We start from the raw sequence: 22,854 nt of genomic DNA on the forward strand, positions 1-22,854 counted from the left end.
GGAGGGAGCCCTGATGGCTGGGTCTTAGGTCTGATCAGCAAAGACCAAGAAGAAAGTGCTCAGGAAACGTGCCCATCTGTAATCTACTCAATATCCAACCCTCCCCAGCAACCCCACTCACACAGAGTTACATTACTTGCTGCATTCCTTTTTAGGGTACAGTGCTCTCAGGCCAATTTGTTGGGAGAGTTTTTTTTAAGGTGCCCTAAAGACACTTTTAGGAATTGATGTTGAGAGTCAGATTGCTCCAAAAATAATGCTGAATGAATGAAGCGACACACAAAAGAGTATGTACTGTATTTATTATCTCAATTATACCAAGTTCAAAAACAGGCAAAGTCAGTGGCTAGTGACAGAGCTCAGGACAGTGGTCACAAGGTAGGGTGTGCATGAATGGTGCCCCTGGAGTGACTTTAAGGCACATTTCTTGACTGGGGTGGTTGTTACATGGAGTTTTCCTTTATGAGAATTCATTGTTTGTATACTTATAATCTATGTATACAATAAAAATTAACTTAAAAATTCCATGAGTCCTGGAAAGAAGTCTCAAGCCAGAGAGAGGGGAGGACAGTCCTGAGGGTGGACGGGATCCCAGGATGGCACCCATTTCCTCTTGAAAACTGTCAGGACCACCAATACTGCATCCTCATCTCAAACTTCCTTTTATAAGGCATGGAGCATTCTACCAAACACAAAAAGAATTTGAAAACTATGCCTAGAGAAAGATCCATTAGCCATCTCTTTCAATGTGCACACTATACACAGAAAGTTTTTCTTTGCACAAGTGCACACACAGTTCATTGCTATTGAGGTTGTTCCTGAGGTATGAGTAAAGCACTATGGGTCATTTCCAATATCATTTTATAGGCATTTTCCCCCGAAGATTTCTGGCCTACAGACCAACTTTAGTACTTTCTGGGCTAAGTATAAAACAAGAATTTCCATTATTTTTACTTTACTTCCAAGCCTATATAATATTTCATCTTATCCAATAAAAAATCTGAACATGAGCTACCAAGAACCTTTATGCCACCATATAACCTTTATGCCAAAATATAAATATTTTACTCAAGGTAAACAATTTTTTCTAAGTTGTATACTACAGAGTAAAGCTTACTTTCTCGAAACAGGCTGCATGTGGTGGCTCAAGCCTGTAATCCCAGCACTTTGGGAGGCTGGGGTAGAAGGACCGCCTGAGCCCAGGATTTTGAGACCAGAAACATAGTGAGATCCCATCTCTACAAAAAATTTAAAAATTAGCTGAACATGGTGGTGAGAACCTGTAGTCCCAGCTGCTCAAGAGACTGAGGTGAGAGGATCATTTGCACCTGGGAGGTTGAGGCTGCAATTAGCCATGGTTGAGCCACTGCACTCCAGCTTGGGTGACAGAGCGAGACTCCTCTCAAAAAAAAAAAAAGAACAACAACAACAAAAAAACAGCTTTAAAAAATCGGGCATAATAGGCCCCCATTCTATGTCTATAATTACAAGTAAAATGTACACAATAAAAAAAGAAATCTGGCCAGGCACAGTGGCTCACACCTGTAATCCCAACACTTTGGGAGGCCGAGACGGGAGGATCACGAGGTCAGGAGATCGAGACCATCCTGGCTAACATGGTGAAACCTGTCTCTACTAAAAAATAGAAAAAATTGGCCAGGTGCGGTGGCTCACACCTGTAATCCCAGCACTGTGGGAGGCCGAGGCGGGCGGATCACGAGGGCAGGAGTTCAAGATCATCCTGGCGAACACAGTGAAACCCCGTCTCTACTAAAAATACAAAAAAAATCAGCCGGGCGTGGTGGTGGGCACCTGTAGTCCCAGCTTCTCGGGAGGCTGAGGCAGGAGAATGGTGTGAACTCCTGCCTTGGTCTCCCAGAGTGCTAGGATTATTTGCATGAGCCACGGAGCCCAGACTACTAGGGTTTAAAGTATTCAATGACTGCCTCAGGAAACATGGGATCTGAAAGCCAGACATGACAGCAGTTCTGACAAGTGGTCCTCCATAGAAAATCCAACTTGGGAAAGTGTATTTTATGCTTGCTTATACTCTCTCAAAAACTAAACTGAAGTGAAAAACATCTGTCTACCAGAATACCCTTAAATGACAGTCCCTAGACCATCTAAGTAGAATTTTAAAATACTTTTAATAAAGGCAATTGACTTCAATGGCTAATATTTAGTTTCTTTCCTTGATAAAGCCTTGCTTCTGAAAGCGTAACACTAGACCAGGAGCAGCAGCAGCATCTTGGAACTTCTTAGAAATGCAGAACCTCAGGCCCCATCCCAGGTCTCTGAATAGGAGTCTTTTTAACAAGACTCCCAGGTAATACACATGCACTATGATGTCTGGAACGCCCCAGAGAGCTGTGACTACGATGAAGTCATTATTACCAGCTGACACTTTTTATTCACTATCAATATTGTGGACTCTTGGATCTGATCAAACTGTGGGATGGGAATTGGTGGGAGGGTCCCCTTGTTCCCGAGTCAACTTGAAGTGAAGCATTGCTGACTTCACACATTGTGTACAGGGCAGCCTGACTCTGCTCCATCCCTCTTGCACCCAGAGCATGAGGATGAATCTCCACCTCGCATTTACTCACCAAACTTGGCTTTAAGTAAAAAGATGCATGGGGCCCTACTCTAATGGTTACATGGCTCAAGAGTTCTTTCCTTAGCCCCTCTTCTAGGCCAGACTGATCCTGAGGCCCAGACTTGGAAACATTTTATCTCACAACCCTGATTCTGCAAAGCTGGGCTTTCTGCCCATTAGTTGCCTTATTGTACATGATCTTCAACTTTCACAGGGACCTTGCCTGAAGCCAGGGTCCACATGCCTGCCCCTGAACCTATTTCTGTCCATTCAGATGCCACCACTTGCCTGTCTCCTCAGACCTCTGCCCGTTACTTCCTTATCTCCTTCTATGGCACTAGCCTCCCAAGAGTCGCTCTACCTCCAGACTGCACTGAAACTGCATCAGGCCTGCAGTTTTCACTCATTCATTCTTTTTTTTGAGACAGAGTTTCCTTCTGTCGCCCAGGCTGGAATGCAGTGGCAAGATCTCAGCACACTGCAACCTCCACCTCCCAGAATCACATGGTTCATATATATATATTTTTTTGGGGAGACAGAGTCTCACTCTATCACCCAGGATGGAGTACAGTGGTGTGATCTCAGCTCACTGCAACCTGCGCCTCCTGGGTTCAAGCAATTCTTGTGCCTGAGCCCCCGAGTGGCTGGGATAAAAGGCACGTGCTGCTACACCCAGCTAATTTTTGTATTTTAGTGGAGACAGGGTTTCACCATGTTGGCCAGGTTGGTCTCGAACTCCTGACCTCGGTGATCTGCCTGCCTCGGCCTCCCAAAGTTCTGGGATTACAGCCATGAGCCACCGTGCCCAGCCAAATAAATACTTGAAAGTACTATGTGTTCAAGCCCCGAACAAAACAGATCAATTCCTGTGCTCATGGAGCTTATATTCTTGTATAAGATAATAAATACTAAAATAATAATAGATAATAAAAACTAAGTAAAATACAGAGTGTGCTGGATGATATTAGTGCCATGAAAAAAAAAAAAATTGAACTGAAAAGGTAGCCAGGGAGCACCTGGGCCAGGGGGTGTTCAATTTTTTATGAGTATTTAGGGAAGGCCTCACTGAAAGGTGACCTTGGGGACCCTATACACCACTGAACAGCCTAAACTGCAGGACCTAGCTTATTCTTGTTTTCAGCTATTCCACCTCTTCCCAGCTTGAACCTCCAGTCTATTAAGCTTAGCGTAAGACACTCACAACGACTCCCTGCTCCCGGTTCTAAAAGCCATCTGGATATCGATTCTGATATAGCTATTGCTAGTCTCCAGATGATGTATCCAACCCTAAACCATTGTTCTCGTACCGTCCATCCACCTCTGTGGAACAACCTGCACCTCCAAAGCTTCATCTGCTACCCAAGTTCATACTACACCACTGCTGCCTGAGCCCAACACTGAGCCTAAGCTGTCCCATGTACACAGAAAATGACCACAGGTCATCTTGTTCTTGACAAGGAAGACCTAGAGGTTTAATAAAAGAGGAGGAAAATTCTGCCCAAGTCAGAATTTTGGGTAAACAAGATAAAACTATTTGAGGGCTCAGGAATGTGTCATTCTACAACTTACCTCTTCTAAGAAACTCACTGCAGAAGGTATCACAGGAAGCGTTCATGCCTCAGACACCAGGCAAACAAGGAGGGAAGATTTCAGCACATCCAAGCCCTGGTATAGGTGTGCCAGGGAAGGGAAGGGGGAACTGAAAGCACAGGCCTCTTTTAAGGACTTCATGAGTCATTTTGTTGAAGTCTAATCAATCCCCAGCTGGAGGAAACCTGCTAGATAACTGAGTTCAGGTTGTCCAGCGGACTTCACATGATGATGGAAACGTGCTGTCCAATAGGGTGGCCACTAAACCCATGTGGCTGTCGGGCATTCGGAATGTCAGCGTGACTGAAGAACTATACCTTAAATTGTATTTAATTTGAACTAATTTAAATGAAAATAGCCACATGTGGCAATGAATACCAAATCAGACCACACAGATCTAATCTAAAGCCCTAATTTGCTTGGCAAAGATGAAGCCTAGAAACTTCAGTGGCATAGGTATACCACAGGCTAGCCACAAACCCAAGCACTAATCCTCCACATGGCATCAGACTTGAGGGCTTCCAAATTGCTTTCATATGTACGACCCCATCCGATCCTTTCATCAGAAACATAAGCAGGTTCAATTCTCATATTCCTCCAATGTTCAGAAGCGAACATTTGCCCCATGCCAGCGGGTTCCTCCCTGATTAGCCAGAACTCCTCCTGTGCAGACCCACTATGCACTATGCTGTGCTGGCTCATGCTCTGAAGCAGGGACGCCATCTAAAGAGTTGATTACCGACATACAAGTTGAACAAGATGCTGGAAGATGACATTTGCCAGCAGAACCACCGGAGAATCTGTCCTATGTCACTGGGCCCAGTCCGTGACAAAACATTTATGCAAATTAAGTCTCCTAGAATAGTTGTACCAGGTAGGGAGCTACAATTAATCTCTTATATATTCTATTATAGTGATCATGACCCTCAACAATTAGGACTCAACTAATTTGCGGGATACCTTTTTAAAATCCTACATTCACTCTGTCCTCAAGACTTACTGGCAAAAACACTCCTATAATTAGAACTGAACAGTTGCCAACATGTCCCAATCAGACCCAAATTACTATCTACAAAAATTACTGATTACCAAAAATAAGAATGAAAAAGGGTCTCTGAGATACTATTTTACTAAATATAGGAATACACAGTACAACTTAATCCTCCACAGAGAGATGGTTGCCAGAACCAAACCTGTTGGCTGCCTAGCATTTCATGTTCCTACAAGAACTGGATGCAAAAGCCTAATTATGGCTCGATTCAAACGACGCTATCAAAATGCTTCCTGCGTGGGGCGGGAGATATAAGGGCTTTGCTCCTTTCATTCCCTGTCAGGGAGTCTGGGTGGTTTTTTTTCTTGGAGTCACCTCATTCCACTGAGACAAATCCAGCCCTAGAAGGAACAGTTTACAAAAAAGCAGGGAATGCTGTCAGCAGCGACCACAGAGCTTGGCTTTGATCACAGCTGCAGACCCCACCTGCTTAAAAAGGCAGCAGCAATGATACAACTCTTCATTCCCTTGCTCAAAAACAGAAGAAATCAGCAGAGATAAGCCGACAGGGAAAACATTACACAAATTGCTGACCCTGCTGCAGGCAGAGAAGAGCTGCCTCTGCTCGGCTTTGATTTTCCAAAGCCTGAGCCTGAGGGAGAGGCAGTTTGACTTTCTTCTTTCCTAGTGCTCCCGATGGCAAGGCACATTCAGATGGAGCCTGGAGGAATACCAAGTGCAGAAGAAAGGGAAATAAATAAATAAACAAAACAAGAACACAGGCTAAACCATGGAGAAGAGCTGCCATCAGCAACTAGGAAGATCATATCCCTAGTCGAAAGCAACTCGGTTTTACAGGTTTTTGCTAAAACACACAGAGCCCAGAGCTGTGGCTGTGATCTTTGTCATGTTGTTGTCCTGCTGAGTGAGGCAAATAAGTATGTGCCATAAGCCTTCCTTATGCATTTTCTATTCCTATTGTTTAGTACGTGTCCAAAGAAAACAACAACAGGGCTGCCATCCACGTCAGTGAGGGGAGCTGGAAACAGAGCACTGCATGGCCAGCAGTTTTTTCCTCGACACAAACACAGATTGTTCTCTGCTTTATAAGCAGCCTATTTGCTGCTTAATGGTCATCCACAGTGTGCCTTTAGAACAGGGTTCAACATGAGCCACCAGGTCGAATGGTGCGTGCCCCAGTCTGTTTTCCCCTAAGCATTCTAGAACCCCGCTGCAGCTTCCAAAATTGATTCCACTATAATACAGTCACTGCTGCCATCCAGGTGCCACATTTATTGAGTGCCCAGTATTTGCTGGGCATTTTTCTAGGCCCCAGCTATACAGCATTGCACAAGAAAAACATGGCTCCTGCTTGCATGGGACCTGCAGTTTGGCAGGAAAAAAGTGCAGGTCCTTTGATCCAGTAACAGAGCTTACACATTAGGCCAAGGCCACAAACTGCTGCCCCCAGAAGCCAAACAGATGGAGTCTAGCAGGCAGGTGGGGGTCTGTGGCAGAATGGAGGGCACTTGTCCCACATAATGGAGACAGCTGGCCCCAGTTCTAGCCAATTGTTACCATGTGGGGATGTGGGCCCAGCAACTGCCAGAACTTCCGTTATTTCAAGAGCAGCTGTAAATCCAGACTTTTACACAAAATCTTCCAATTTTTAAGTGTTGACAACCAATTTAAAGTCTTTAAAAACTCACTGAGAGCCAAAAGTGACCCAAGGGCCACTAGCTTGCAACTTTTACATCCGCAGACTTAGTTCCATCTCCCCAATTCCCTAATATATTCTATATATCTCAATACATAGCTGCTCCACCAATGTGACCGGTTTATCACTGCTTCCAGACCCAGAACAATTGTTTTTACTTTGGGATGTGCCTCAAGTTGTGTCCCTACCTAGCACATCTCCCTGCTTTCTTTCCGTGCCTGGTCAGATCCCACCCATCTTTAGTTCCCTGTTCAAGACTTTTACTCCACTAAGCTTGCAGACCAGCCTGGGATCCCCTTCTTTGAATCAATATGCCTCTTGCAACGGGGCCAGGGCTTGCTCAGCAGTCCTCGAATTCTGCCCTCTGCGTATCTTGTCTTGTCTCCACAACCAGACTAAATGCTCCACATTGGCTGCTTCACCAAGAAAATGTCCTGTGTTTATCAGGAGGTCACGTGTTCTGGAAGTCAGCAAATGACTGACTGACCACAGCAAGGAGGTTAAGAGCTCAGGCTCTGAAGTCACGCAGCCTGAGATTAAGTTAACTTAATCTCTCTGAGCCTCAGTTTCCCTATTCATAACCTGGGGTGATAAGAAAATGAGGACATAACCCAAATTCATATGGGGCTTGTGAGATCATCAAATGAGATAATCTCTATAAAGCACTTAGCACAATGCCTGCTATGCAGTAAGCCCTTGATAAATGCTAGCTATTATTGTTATGGACTGATTGCCTGATTCAGCCAATGCTATTGTTAAACAAGCATTGCATCAATGGAGCTTTGTTCTTAGCAAATATTATTGACCACTTACTCTGTGTTAACATGTTCTAAACAAATTGCATGTGTTAGCTCATCTAATTTTCCTAATTCTCCCCCATTTTATGGATAGCAGAAGCACAGAGAGTTTAAATGGCTTGTTCAAGGCCATACAGACAGAGCTGAGATCTGAAGCTGCCAGCTGGCTCCAGAGCCCATACTCTTAACCATAATACTCTATGGCCTCGCTACATTTCTAATGGCAGGGGACAGCTTTCTGACCTCAGCCTTCCCAAATCAGAAACAGGATTTGGCTTTGTGGACCATGGCTTAAGATGACAGAATGATCAGGGCCTGGTTTGAGCCAGACTACATCTCAGAAGTTCCAGGAAGGAACTTGCTTTTGCCAGTTTCACCAAGGGCTGTCAGTCTGTTCAATAAACTAATCATGACAAGGAAAGAGGAAAAATGCCCAGAAAGTACAAGATCATATCTATTATTATAGAAGGGGAAACTGTGATATAGATTAATACTAATGACAAAGGTGTTCTGCTGATCACAGAATAACTGAAGAGGGAATCAGAACAATATACCTAGCCTCGAATATCCACACAGAAGACAGGAAAGAGGCAAATGTGTCTTCCTTAACTTTTGAAAAGAAGGAAAATGATGAAACCATAGACCATGAACTCAAACTATGCGATATAGGCAGATAAGGGATGAAGTAGGTGATCCCCAGAAGTTACTATGGATTCACAAACTGATGCCATCCCTTGGACTAGCCCGCACCTGGGAATCCTGTGCAAAGATTGTGTCTGGATTTTAACAAAACATATGACAATCTCCTACGGTCTCTTTATGGACAAAATACAAAGTATGGGTGTATGATTATATAGTTGTCTAGACTGACATTTGACCTTGGAGGTGAGACTGATTTCCACCTGAAGGAAGGTATCTAGTGGAAGAGTACAAAGTTCTGACCTCAGCCTTCCTCATTCAACATTCTACTCACTGTCTTAGGTGAAATCACAGAATGTTCATTCTAATTCCTTAAAGCCAGAAGCCGTATCTAATTCTTCTTTAGTTCCACAGTGCCTAACCTTGTGCTTGCTCCAAAAAATGATTGCTCATTAGATTTCAGGAGTCAAGTTTACAAACAGTGTTACAAAGGTGTAAAAGATCAAGAAATAACCTAGGTGACAGATTCCAGTTCCAAAAAGTTTGTAACAGGTGGATGGGATATGCCGAATCTAACAAGGTGAAACTAAACCGGGACAAATGTAAAGATTGTGAACTAGCTAGCACAGAAGAAGAATTATACTTAAAGACGAATATGAAGAGTTTCAGCTAGTCATAAACTAAGAATATAGTGAGTTAAGGTTTCCTATGATAAGTAGATGGCTGACAAAGTAATATTCACAAAAACCAAAAGCAATAGCTTCTCTCTGGTCAAACCTGAAGTATTATATTTAAACTGGAGGATACTTTAAAAGGGTCTGGACCAAAACAATAAATAAAGGGAGGGGTTGAGGGACAGTGACAAAGTAGTGTGCCCAAAAAGAGACCAAAATGGACAAAGAGTTGGAAATTTGGACCTATAAGAATAAGGCAGAAGAGGTTGATCTGGAAGACTGAGAAAGGATGCAATAGTAATCAATCCTCCAGATAGCTGAAGGCAGACATTTGAAAAGAGAACTTATTCTATATGGATACAGAATTGAAATTAATGTGAAGAAAGCAGATTTCAATCAGATTTAAAGGACAACTTTTAAGCCCTCTAGCCTGCTTCAGAGTAGGAGGGTCCTCATTTATAAGTGAATTTGCGGGTATCGACTAAGCAATCACACAGCAGTGACAGCGCAGGGGGGAATTAATCCACAAAATAAAGGCTTACAAAAGAGAAGATTTTGCAAGACTTTTCAGTTCCATGACTGGCTGCATTACAGATAGTCATCACCAAGAGGAGTGATGTCAGTGTTAACTTCAAGTCTTACAATGCAGAGATGACTTAGTTGGGGTCGTTAGAGAAAGCTTAAAGCAAAATGTAATAAATATGGTAGAGAAAATGGAATGTACCAAAACAAAAAAAAAAGCTGCAGTTTATGGCAAATTTGGGAAATAGTGAGTACATCTACTTGTCGGGGTAGGGTGCGGCAGCGGGGCGGGGGGGGGGGGGGGGGTGCCTGATCAGCAAGAATGAGGGATTAAGCTTAGAAAATGAGGAGAAAGATGCAGAGGGTCTGGAATTCAGCTCAGCTCAGGCATTTAGGCTTTTGTCCTGTAGGCAAACCATCAAGAACTTCTGAGGAGACCAGTTCAAAGACAAGATTGTCAGATGTTCATTCATTTGGATCTTCAAATGCACATATGGATGCATCTGGACCCTCAGACAGTTATATGATAAGTCAGACACAATGTAAGCTTCAGAGCATGTGAAGATTGGGCAAATTATCCAGAACCATTTTTAATTAAACTAAAAAATATTTTCTTAGGGCTTGTATATATTATTGTAGAAAAGGAAACAGAAGATGTACCAGATAACCTTGATGGTGCTTCTATCAAGGAAGAGCTTGATGGTGCACCTCTGGAAGATGTAGATGGAATTCCTATTGATGCTACTCCCATTGATGATCTTGATGGAATCCCTATAAAAAGTCCTGATGATGATCTTGATGGAGTGCCTTTGGATGCAACTGAAGACTCAAAGAAGAAGGAACCCATATTTAAAGTTGCCCCATCAAAATGGGAAGCTGTGGACGAATCTGAATTGGAAGCACAGGTTGTTACAACTTCAAAATGGGAGTTATTTGACCAGCATGAAGAATCAGAAGAAAAACAAAATCAAAATCAAGAAGAAGAAAGTGACGATGAAGAGGATACTCAGAGTTCCGAATCTGAAGAACATCATCTGTACTCTAATCCAATCAAAGAAGAAATGACTGAGTCCAAGTTCTCTAAGTACTCGGAAATGAGCTAGGAAAAACAAGCCAAACTTTGTGAAATTGAGCTCAAAGTCATGAAGTTTCAGGATGAATTGGAATTTTGGAAAAAGACCTAAAAAACCAGGCCAGAGTTTTTAGGAGCAAGTAGAACACTACAGAGATAAACATCTTCAACACGAGAAAGAGTTAGAAGGAGAATGAGAAAGAGACAAGAAAGACAAGGAAAAACTGGAATCTAGCTCCAAAGACAAGAAGGAAAAAGATGAGTATACTCCAACAAGGAAGGAAAGGAAAAGGCGACACAGTACATCCTCCAGCCTATCTCACAGTAGCAGTGGTAGATGAGTGAAATCCCCATCACCAAAATCGGAGTGATCAGAGCATTCAGGAAGACCTCAGAAAGAGAGCTTAAAAAAAAAAAAAAAAAAAAAAAAAAAGAACTTCGAAGAAGACAGCCACATCCAAAATGGCATTTCAGAACTGTCAGACTGGCATTACTACAGGAAAGAAACAAGACGTGGAGTGAGACTGTGGTGGCAAGGACAACAGGGAGGACACTGTAGCAAGAGATGAGGAAATAGAGGCCTGAATTCAAAAAAAGGTGGTGAGACCAAAAAGAGGGATTTATATGAAAGGGATTGAATAGGAAGAATTAGAAGGATTTGCTGACGGAGTCAATGTGGAGTAGGGAATCAAAGACAGAAACACATGACTTAGAGAACCCAAACATGTCCACCTGCATAACGACAAGACCAAAAACCCAAAAACATCTAAAGTCACAACTGGTTCCCAAATTACTGATTCATCACAGCTTTGCATCATATGTTCAGAGCATATTTTTCACACATACAAAATGTAAGATTTTTGTAGTTAGGTTTGAATTTACTAGAAGCCAGTCATCAAAGGTTTATTGAAGAGATGTTCACAAAAATTAAATCCTCCAAGGACAAGAAGATATTCCAGGCCAATACTAATCAAAAGAAAGCTGGGATAGCCATGTCACTATCAGACAGAATAGATGGTAAGGCAAAAAGCATTATTAGTGATACATTTTAACCAACCAAGAAGATAAAACAATTATAAACTAACTAATAACACCAAATAACATGCCTCAAAATATAAAGTAAAAACTGATTGGTCTACAGGAAGAAACTGACAAGACTGACAACATAGGAGATTTTCACACATCTCTTTCAATTCAAAACAGACAGACGAAAAAGACAAAATATATCAGTAAAGACACAAAAAATAAACAGCCCAACAAGTTTCATCCAATGGACAGACATGAAGCACAGCAGCTAACAATTCGAAAATCAACATTACTTTTAAGACTAAAACCAAAAGTGAATGAAAACTGAGACCATTCTAGACATAAAACTAATCTCAACCAATTTCAAAACAATGATATAATTCTCTAGCAGAAATGCAATTAAGTTAGAAATCAATAACAAAAACTTTCCTATAAAAATCTATATGCTTGGAAAGGAGAAACATTTCCAAAATTTCATGAGTAAAATGAGAAAATACGTGGAATGAAACAGTAATGAAAATTCAGTACATTTCCAAACCTGTGAGAGGAAAATAAAGCAGATACTTGAAAGAAAATTTAGTTTTAAATGAAGAAAGGGTCAATGTTAGTAAGTTACTAACATCTATGTGCAGAATCTAACAAACTTCCAAGATGTAGATGAAATAAAACGATACAGGTAAAAGCAAAAGTAATGAAATAGAAGACAAACAGAGAGAGGATCAAGAGTGTGAAATGGGTCGGGCATGGTGGCTCACACCTGTAATCCCAGCACTTCGGGAGACCAAGGTGGGTGGATCACCTGAGTTAAGGAGTTCGAGACCAGCCTGACCAACATGGTGAAACCCCATCTCTACTAAAAATAGAAAAATTAGCTGGGCGTGGTGGCGGGTGCCTGTAATCCCAGCTACTCGGGAGGCTGAGACAGGAGAATCGCTTGAACCCAGGAGGCAGAGGTTGCAGTGAGCAGAGATCATGCCACTGCACTCCAGCCTGGGCACCAGAATGAGACTCCGTCTCAAGGAAAAAAAAAAAAAATTAGCTAATCAAATATACCCCTTACAAAAATAATTTTTTAAAAAAAGAGAGAGACAGCACGAATATTAGGAATGTAAAAGACAACAATTACAGATCTGTGGAGAAAACAGATAAGAGCAAATAAAAACAACTCTATGCCAGAAACTTTGAAAATTTAGAAGAAATGGACAAAATTTTGGAAAAATAAAACCTATGAAAACTGATTCAGAGAAATAAAGAACCAGAAAAGTCCTGTAACAATTAGAAAATCTGAATAAATGGTTAAGAATTTTCCCATAAAGAAAGCCACAATGGCGTTTTTGTTTTGTTTTGTTTTGTTTTTGGTGAATGCTACTGAAGATTCAAGGAATGTATCATTTCAATAATACATGCACTGCTTCAGAGAACAGAAAAGGCAATGCCCTTCTGTCTAAGTCATTTTATCAGGAAAGGACAGTACAACAATGGGAAATTATAGGCCAATCTCCCCTCCTCCCATACATACCCTCCTCCTGACCGTAGGCACCCAAAGAGTTTGCAAGCCAAATCCGGCATCATGTTTAAACAATACATCATAATCAAGACAGGTTTATCCCAGAAATGCAAGGCTGAATTTGTTTGAAATTTTACACATGCCATTCATTACATTAACAAATTAAAGGAGAAAATTTTTAAGATCATCCCAAGGATGAGGGAAAAAATGCAATAAAATTCAAAACTATTTAGAATAAAAAACTCTTTGCAAACTAAGAATAACATGAATCTTTCTTAACTTGATAAAGGCTATCTACAAAAGCAAATATCATATTTAATGGTAAAATGTTGAAAGCATTTTCTTAAAGATAAAGAACAAGATAAATATATTACCACCATATCTATTCAGGATTGTACTGGAGGGCCTAGACCAGTGCAACAAAATGAAAAAGAAAAAGAAATGAAGAATATAAAGACTGGAAAGGAAGAAACCAAACTGTCATTACTTGCATTACTACTGCCCATATAGAAAACTGGACAGAAATGATAAATAAGAGTTAATAGTAGAGTCTGGCAAGGTAGCTGGGTATGAAATCAATTTTTAAAAGTGAATTACATTTTTATATATGTTAACGTGCCACATAATAACATTGTGGTCAAAGATGAACTGCATATGGTGGTCCCATAAGAGTATAATATTCTAATTTTACTGTACCTTTTCCATATTTAGATATGTTGAGATATACAAATACCACTGTGTTACAACTGTCTACAGTAATCAGGACGGTCACATGCTGTACAGGTTTGTAGCCTAGGAGCAATAGGCTACACCACAGAGCCTACGTGTATAGTAGACCATGCCATCTAGGTTTGTGTAAGTGCAATCTATGATGTTCAGATAATAAAACTGCCTAATGACGCATTTCTCAGAATGTATCCCTATCATTAAGCAATGCATGACTGTACTTTAAACAGGCAGTTTACAAATAATTTTTTTTAAAAAGGTATCATTTTTATCAAGCAATAAATCCAACAAAAAATGTGTAAGCCTTTAATGGAAAAAAATTATAAAATTTTATTGAAAGACATTAAAGAAAACTTAAATAGAGAGTCATACCATATTACTGGAAAGAGTCACAAAATGTTTTAGTCTCTCCAAACTGATTAACAGATTCAAAGCAATTCCAATCAAAATGTTTTTCATGGAACTTGACAAGCTGATTCTAAGATATAAAGCTACAGTAATTAAGAAAGTATGGTACTAGCGCATGATAGACAAGTAAATCAGTGGGGCTGAACAGACAGCCTAGAAACAGATCCACACATACATGTTAACTTTATTTATGAGAGTGAGCACTGCAGGATGTATGAGGAAAGGATAGACTATTTAATAAATGAAGCCAGGATACAGTTATCCATATGGGAAAAATGAAACTGGATCCCCTATTTCATAACATATAAAAAATCTATTCCAGGTGGACTAAGGACTTAAATGCAAAATGCAAAAGAATAAAAATTTTAGAAGATACTACAGGAGAATATCTTTATAACATTCAAATCATAAAAACTTTCTTAAACAAGAACCAAAAGCACATCCATAAAGGAACATACTGAGAAATTCTACAGCATTGAGATTAAAAACTTCTGTTTATGAAAATACTACAAGGAGACTGAAACATAAACTATAAACTGGAAGAAAATATTTGCAACATATTTAACCAATAAAGGACTAGTATCCAGAATACTGGAAGAATCCTATAAATCAAAAAGAAAGGAAGTCCTACTGAAAAACAGGGGATACAATAGACAGACATTTCATAGTAGAGGAAACACCAATGGCTCATAAACACATGAAAAGATGCTCAGCTTCACTAGTAATTAGGAAAATGCAAATTAAAATTATAACAGAAACTATTTCATACCCCTTCAGATTGTCAAATCTTAAAATTTGAACCATATAAGTGTTGGCATGAAGGTGGAATCAGGAATATTCTTATACATTGCTGGTTAAAGTATAAGTTGAAATAAATTGGTACAACCACTTTGGAAAACAGTTTGACACTGCCCATTAAAGGCTAACATATCACTGTCCCCTGATCCCAGAAATTCCATTCCTAGGTATAGGGCTTAACCAAAAAGTTGCACAAGTACACCATGAAACATGTACAGTGATATCTGCAGCAGCATTTTCTTAATAGCCCAAACTGGAAACCATTTATTAGTGGTTCCACAGAACAACAGATAAACAAACAGCACTATATTCAGACAACGGGATAGTACACTGCAGGACAGAAAAGAACAATCTACAACTCTATGCATCATCATGGATAAATCTTTTTAAAATCAAAAGAAACAAGTAATAGAAGAACCATATAGTATGATTCCATTACATAAAGTCCAAAAGCAAGCAAAGCTAAAAACTAAACTTGAGATATATGCACGAATGGTAAAACTATATGGAAAAGTAATGACTGACACAAAATTTAGAGTTGTGGTTACCAGAAGTTAAGGTGGGAAATACAATTGGGATTGGTCCCACAGGGAATCTCTAGGAAATTGGTGATATTCTATTTCTTAAGATTGGAGGCCAGGCATGGTGGCTCACGTCTATAATCTTTCCACTTTCAGCACTTGGAGAGGTTGAAGTGGGAGGATCACTTGAGCCCAGGAGTTCAACCAGCCTGCGGTAACAGAGCAAAACCCTATCTCTACAAAAAATAAAAAAATTAGGTGGGTATGCCTGTAGTCTTAACTACTCAGGAGGCTGAGATGGGAGGATCACTTGAGCTCAGGAGTTTGAGGCTGCAGTGACCTATGATCACATCACTGTCCTCCAGCCTGGGTGACAGACAGAGACCCTGTCTCTTTAAAAAAAAAAAAAAATCAGTGGTAGTTACATGAATATTCAGTTCGTTACTATTCTTTAATTTGTGTAATTGTATACGCTTAATTTGTGTAATTTGTATACGCTTCAAATATTATTGCATATTTCATAAGAAAACATTTTAAGAAAATAACCCTACAAACATTCAAAAAAGACATAAAAAGGCAAACCTCCATAGATAACTGAGCCCAGTAGTTCATTAAATAATAAAGGCAACAATACCAGAGGCAAATAAAGAAAACTGGCCACTATCCAGAATTATGATTAAAGTACAGATCACCACAAAAGATTTTAAGTTCTGTATAAAGAAGAATTCCTCTAACAAAAGCCAAAACGCTGAGATTTCCTTTTCCAAAATTAGGTTTTATCATTCATTCAGCTGTGCAGGCTACAAACCCAGGCATCATCCTCCATGTTGCCTTCTTCCTCATTCTCTAAATCCATTTGAGTTCTTAAAATCTTAACTCCCTAGTCAGGCTACACTCACGCCTCATAAGGACACTATTAATAGTCTTGAAACTGGCCTAAAAAGCTCTTTACACTACAACACCAGTGATCTCCCATCATATGCTGAAAATCCTCCACTGGCTTCTCACTACTCTTAGAAAAAGGATAAAAATTCTTAACATTACTTAAAAGGCACTATACTGTCTGGGTTCTGGCTAAATCAGCAGCCTTTTATTGATCCCCTGCCCCCACATATATACCCTTTCTCTGTGTTCCAGCCACCTTGATCTTCTTGCAATTTCTTGAAAACATATAAAATTCCCTCCTGCCACAGACCCTTTGCACATGATGGATCTACTATATATTCCTGAAGTCCACCACCTTTCTTAGGTTAACTCCTACTTGTACTTCAGTACTCAAACCAAACATTTCCCCAGGGGATCCTCCTTCTCCTCCTAATTCCCTCACGAGGCGAGGTCAGCCATCTCTCATGGCAGTATGAAACTTTTCTTTTGCACCACTTTCCAAGGTTTTAATTTTACTTTTTGTGTATGCAAGTATTTGATTAATACTTCTCTCCCCATCAGACTACACATTCTAGAAGGGCAGAAGCCAAGTCAAGTTTTTGATTACCATTGGCAGGCCCCTGGCAGAGAAGCCTGCACACAGTAGGAACTCATAAACTATTTGTTGAATGAATGGACTGATGAACAGATACTCAAGTCTAAAGCAGTCACAATTAAACAACCACCATTACCATCACATAGGATAACAAGACCCCAAAAGATAGAAAATGAAGTCAGTATCTGGCTTAACTCTCATGCCCAAGCCTCAAGCGGACAGCCCATCTTAAAATGCCAGGGGACTTTGAAATAGTATTATTAACAGAAACAAGTAACACTGACCTATACAGAAGATGGAAAGATCTATGTGGCTCTGGTTTAAAAACAAAAGCAAAACTGTTTTCACACAAACCTGGAGCAAGGTTGAATCTTTCTGATAAAAACGTACCAGGCCAGGCGAGGTGGCTCATGCCTATGATCCTAGAACTTTTGGGAGGCCAAGGCAGGAGGACTGCTCGAGGCCAGGAGTTCGAGACCAGCCTGAGCAACACAGCAAGACCTGCCTCTACTATTTAAAAAATATTTAATTTTTTAAAAAAGGTATGATAAACCTTACTTACCAGGTAAAATTTTCGGATTTGAAATATGCATCTGAAACCATGGATCACAATACAGCTTCTGAAAGTAAGGATATATAGTGCTGCTACATTCAGAACACAAGCTTCACAACTAGAATTTTGAAAGCTTGACCTGTGTGATTAATCCAGCATTTAATATAAAGTGGAGATCCTTTGCCAACAGTTTTATTCAGATCACTAACTTATACAGCATTAAGTGAAGTCCTTTTAACTGTTATGTCCCTTAAAACAAGCAGATGGGACAAATGCTGACAACTGTAATCTTAAATATCAAGTTGAAAGTGAAGTCAATTTCTTCCAGTAAGAACTAAATCCTTATTTTTCTGAAGCATTAGGATATTCTAAGGATAGAAAACAAATCTAAATTGGTTGGCAAGCTTATTTGGAATGGCACAAAGGTACTTAATACCATATGTGAGAAGGTGTTTTATTCTTTGCTAAAAGAAAGTGTCTTTGGGTTCTAATAAGGTGTCAAAAGTGACAGCCACAAAGAAAAACTCTGGGTGTGTATGTGCTCTGGGTTTATAGCGTACGTACACACCCAAAGTGGCAGGAGTCAGGAGAAGAGATGATCATCAGAAGAGACATTACTTTTTGCCTTTCGCTCTGTCATTTAAAGTATACCACATAATTACAAATCTGGGATGTAAAGTGGTATTTCATCCATCACGAGACTAAAATCAGGCAAACTAACCAAAAGACAAACATGCCATGATATTAGAGGTGTATTCCATCACTTGATGTGCTGTACAACTCAGAGAATCAAGCGATTCTCCTGCCTCAGCCTTCTGAGTAACTGGAATTACAGGTGCCCGCCACCACACCCGTATTTTTAGTAGAGGCAGAATATAGAAGTAAATAAAGTAAAAAGTATGGTGGTCTGCACTCAAGGCAATTTTCTTTTCTTTTTTTTTTTTGACAGTCTCACTCTGTCACCCAGGCTAGAGTGCAGTGACGCAATCTCGGCTCACTGCAACCTCCACTCCTGGGTTCAAGCGATTCTCGTGCCTCAGCCTCCCAAGTAGCTGGGATTACAGGCATGTGCCACCATGCTCAGCTCATTTTTGTATTCATAAGTAGAGATGGGGTTTCGTCATGTTGGCCAGGCTGGTCTTGAACTCCCGACCCCAGGTGATCCGCTCACCTTGGTGTCCCAAAGTGCTGGGATTACAGGTGTAAGACACCATGCACAGCCTCAGGTGAGATTTTCAAGAAGGGCTTGCATTTCAGAAAAAAGAAAGCCCTTATACCCTACATGAAATGAAATAAACATAATAATTATAATTCATCAGTGCTGGTTTGAGTTTTCTCAAATACGAACTTAGCATTTAAGTCAGGTAGTCAATTGGACGCTACAAATGCAGTTTTTCTCATAGTTTTGGTGCACCATTTTATTATTTATATAAAATTACAGAGCAGAAAGAAGAGACCATATCATTAGGAGTCTTTAATTGGCAGAGACTGACGAGAGTCCCCGAACCCCAACACTAATTTCCTAGCAGAGGCAATCCCTGCCCTGACATAACTTAGGCTTTGAGAAAAAAGGTATAAGACTCTCTTTGAAAATAAGAATGGTTGTTCCATGAAGCAGTGTGCCTTTTAAGCTTCTAATCAAATATCACATCACTAAAAAAAAAATGTATGGTAAGTAGCCACTAAAAATGGTTTTTGCCATCAATCCATGTATGAAATATTAATGAAGCTTATTTCATTCTCAAAAAATAAGGATAGATAGAAGGTCTATTACAGTTTTCCTATACCCCAAAAAGATTGTTTTACGTACTTCCTGGAAAAAGTGGACCTCCACAGGAAGCCACAGCAATAGAAAATTTGGAGAATAAATATATACTCTAAATCACAGTTTCAGGATATTATAAAACTCTCCAGGAAAAGAGAGTAAGACAAACACAAAACAGAAAACATGATCCACTTCATGAAAGTCCTAATTTACACTTTAAATTTAACAGAAGTATGAAGCTCTTATGTGAAAAGGACAATAGAAACATGTAACAGCTAATATTTCCTTTAGTTTAAACTTTCCATAATGCCACACTAAATGAAAATATCTAACATTGGATCAGAAATTTGCTGATATCCAACCGTTAAAATAGAATTTGTCAATTTCTCTCAACACTCTGCTAATATCTATGTTTTCTGAAGCAAAAACACTTTCCTTGAAAGCTGTTTAAATTGAAACAGTACAAGAATAATCAATGAAAAAAACTGTAAAATGTCATATAAATCACTTCAAATCCAGAAATATACCTCAAGAAGGTCCTTTTCCAACACTCCATGCCCACCAATACAGAGTTCCGTAGCTCTGTTTATTATGTTCCCAGCTTCTATTTATTCAAGAAAGTAGTCAGAGCAGGAAATGGGACAAGTCAAATGATCACAATCAATCTCATCACCTTCGCAACATGCTGGGAATGTAATTAATCCTCTATTTATTTAGGGGACTTCACACCCCTTACATTAAGGCAGCAATTCCCTGTTGGCTTCAGCTGAGATAATTATGTTATAACAAAGATTGGGTTTCAATCATAATAGACAGAAGAAAAAGGAAATTGTACTTGAAGTTGTCAGTTTTTCTAAAAAGCTTTCTTGTGACTCCACTGAAAGAATGCTCTTGACAAAGCTCTACTTAAACAGAGCACTTTCTAAGTATGATAACCACACATATGCCACATTAATCAATGTAAGCCTTTTCTCTGAATAAGATGTTAAGACAATTCAAGCATAGTGAAAATTCTACGTGAAGTAGAGAATACTGGTTTTAAAAACCTGACTAAATAAATCACCTAACTCACTTGATCCTGTGGGTCTCCTTCCAAAGAGAATCCTCCTAAGAGTTTTGAGGTACAAAAATACACAGGAACCAAGAGATGAAGGAAAATAGCAATTTGCTTACTCTGTAAAAAGCCATGGCTCCACTGAGCCAAAACCAAGGACTTGAGCAATCTAGAGACAAGTATCAGGAACTAAAACAAGAAAGAACAGAGACATCTAACACAGCCACTCAGTTATAGTTATAAAATGGGCCTGATAAACATACTACTCCCTAAATAAAGGTACGCTATTTTCCATGCTTATTCACCTCTGAAAATGGTTCATACATATCTCCACATTTTCTCCTCTAACCTCCTCCACCTTAAGAAAATTAAGATGAAAATATAAAGGCCTTGCCCAATTTATTTTTATAAACCTTTTATTTATGTATTTATTTTTTTTTTGACATGGGGTCTCCCTCTGTCACTCAGGCGGGAGTGCTGTGGCATGATCTTGGCTCATTGCAGCCTTGAACTCCTGGGTTCAAGCACATGCCATCACGCCCAGTTAAGTTTTGTTGAGACAGGGTTTCATGTTGCCCAGGCTGGTCTCCAACTCCTGTCCTCAACTGATCCTCCCACCTCAGCCAACACACCTGTAAGTGTTGCAATTATCAGTATGAGCCACCACGGCCAGCCCTAAACTTTCTCTATTTTTATCAATGTATCATAATCATGATGTCCATGGTATACGTGTGAGTAAAAATGATAAATGAATTATGTTTCTATTTCTAAAAATTCTCAAATATTTATTTTTTCCAAGTCTGGATTCATGATGATTAGAATGTTTCTATGTATTAAGCTCCTCAGGTACCTGAGTATCTCAATAATATTTCACTACCTTTCATAGCATTTAAGCTCCTGAATAACCAAAATGTCCAAGAAATGGAGCACTACTCAATTTCCAGTTCTTTAGTAAAAGCAAAACAAAATGTGGTCTCATGGAACAGAAAAAGGACATTAGGTAAAAACTGAGAAAATCTAAATAAACTTTAGTTAATAATAACATATCAATATTGGTTCATTAATTGTGACAAATATATAATTCCAATATAAGAGGTTAACAGGGAAAACTGGGTGGGGGTACATGGGAACTCTGTACTACCTCTGCAATTTTTCTGTAAATCTAAAACTATTCTAAAATAAAGTTTACCTGAAAAACAACAACAACAAAAAAAACAGGATACAAATTCCAAATTTTTTAAAAAATGAACAAAAATATCCCACAAACCTTTAACATTCAAATATATGATGCTTTTGTTAGTTTTTTCAATACACTTAATTACAGGAAGCATTCATATCTTTATAAAAGGTTATTTTAGTCTTAAATCTGTAGGAACATTTGTAATCCTGTGATTTACTGGCACATTTCTTGTAAGAGAAGTCTAATGAAGAGCGACAGTCCCCAGTGGGCACTGCTGAACTACTGGTGATAAGGTGCAGAACCATTAAGTAAATCCTTTCTATATGAAACCACGCTGAATGGATCCAAGTGAATGGATACTGCCTTGTACTAATCTTTTCTTATGGAGATAAAAACCCACTTCCATCCAGGATGAATTTGTGGATTTAATTAAAAATAAACAGTAAAACTAAAGAGCAACTTGACATGCCAGAATAAGCACCTTACCAAGAATGATTTTAATCCAAGGAGGTTTAACTTGCTTGAAATTACACACAATTGTTTCTTGAAATTTCTACATGCTAATCATTAGCAGCTAATGTAACACTTAGCATTTCACCATTTGTCAGAGAAGAAACTTCCCATACAAACGTAAAACCACCAAGAGTGTCCGATTATCACTCTGTGTGCCTGAATTTAACAGATCCCCAAAATCACCTTCCACACTGTAGATTCATTATAAACACCAGTGACTTGGAGGGTGGTAGGTGTCATGGCTTTCCCCCAGCTATGGCTCAAAATGGTATTGCGAAATTACAGCAATGTCTTCATGAGGTGACTGCATGTCCTCCACCTTCACTTTCTTAGAAATGCCACTCACTACTTCTGATCCCAGTGTGCCCAAGGCAACTGGACCAGCAAAACTTACCCTTGCTGAGCCAATCACATTCTTCCTCCCCTGGAATTACAAACAAGGGAATCTATCCCCACTGAAAGTAAAGACACGTAAACTCAGAGTTGTGGAGTGGCCATCCTCCATGTGCAGTGAGAGAGAAGAGTGGCAGTGCCTTGCAGAAAGCAGCACCACGCGAGACCACATGTAAGAGCAAGCCGAATGCCTCACTTTCTCATCACCTGACCTCCTGGTATCCAGATGTACTCCTGAAAGTACAGTTCCAGGGGATAACCTACAGTCACCCAATAAAGTTCCTCAATTTTACTGTAAAAGTCTGAGTGAGTTTCTCTTATGTGACCAATTG

General features: G+C 39.7%; 1 protein-coding gene and 1 pseudogene across 1 annotated transcript in view; one reads left to right on the forward strand and one right to left on the reverse strand.

The window, feature by feature from the left end:
• Positions 1-22,854, reverse strand: part of SHQ1 (SHQ1, H/ACA ribonucleoprotein assembly factor) — a 106,527-nt gene that overhangs the window by 17,111 nt on the left and 66,562 nt on the right. The gene's annotated exons all lie outside the window — the stretch shown is intronic.
• LOC126947764 (U2 snRNP-associated SURP motif-containing protein-like) lies at positions 4,946-11,952 on the forward strand (annotated as a pseudogene).

Source organism: Macaca thibetana, chromosome 2 (genome assembly GCF_024542745.1).
Source record: "Macaca thibetana thibetana isolate TM-01 chromosome 2, ASM2454274v1, whole genome shotgun sequence".
Classification (NCBI taxonomy): Eukaryota; Metazoa; Chordata; class Mammalia; order Primates; family Cercopithecidae; genus Macaca; species Macaca thibetana.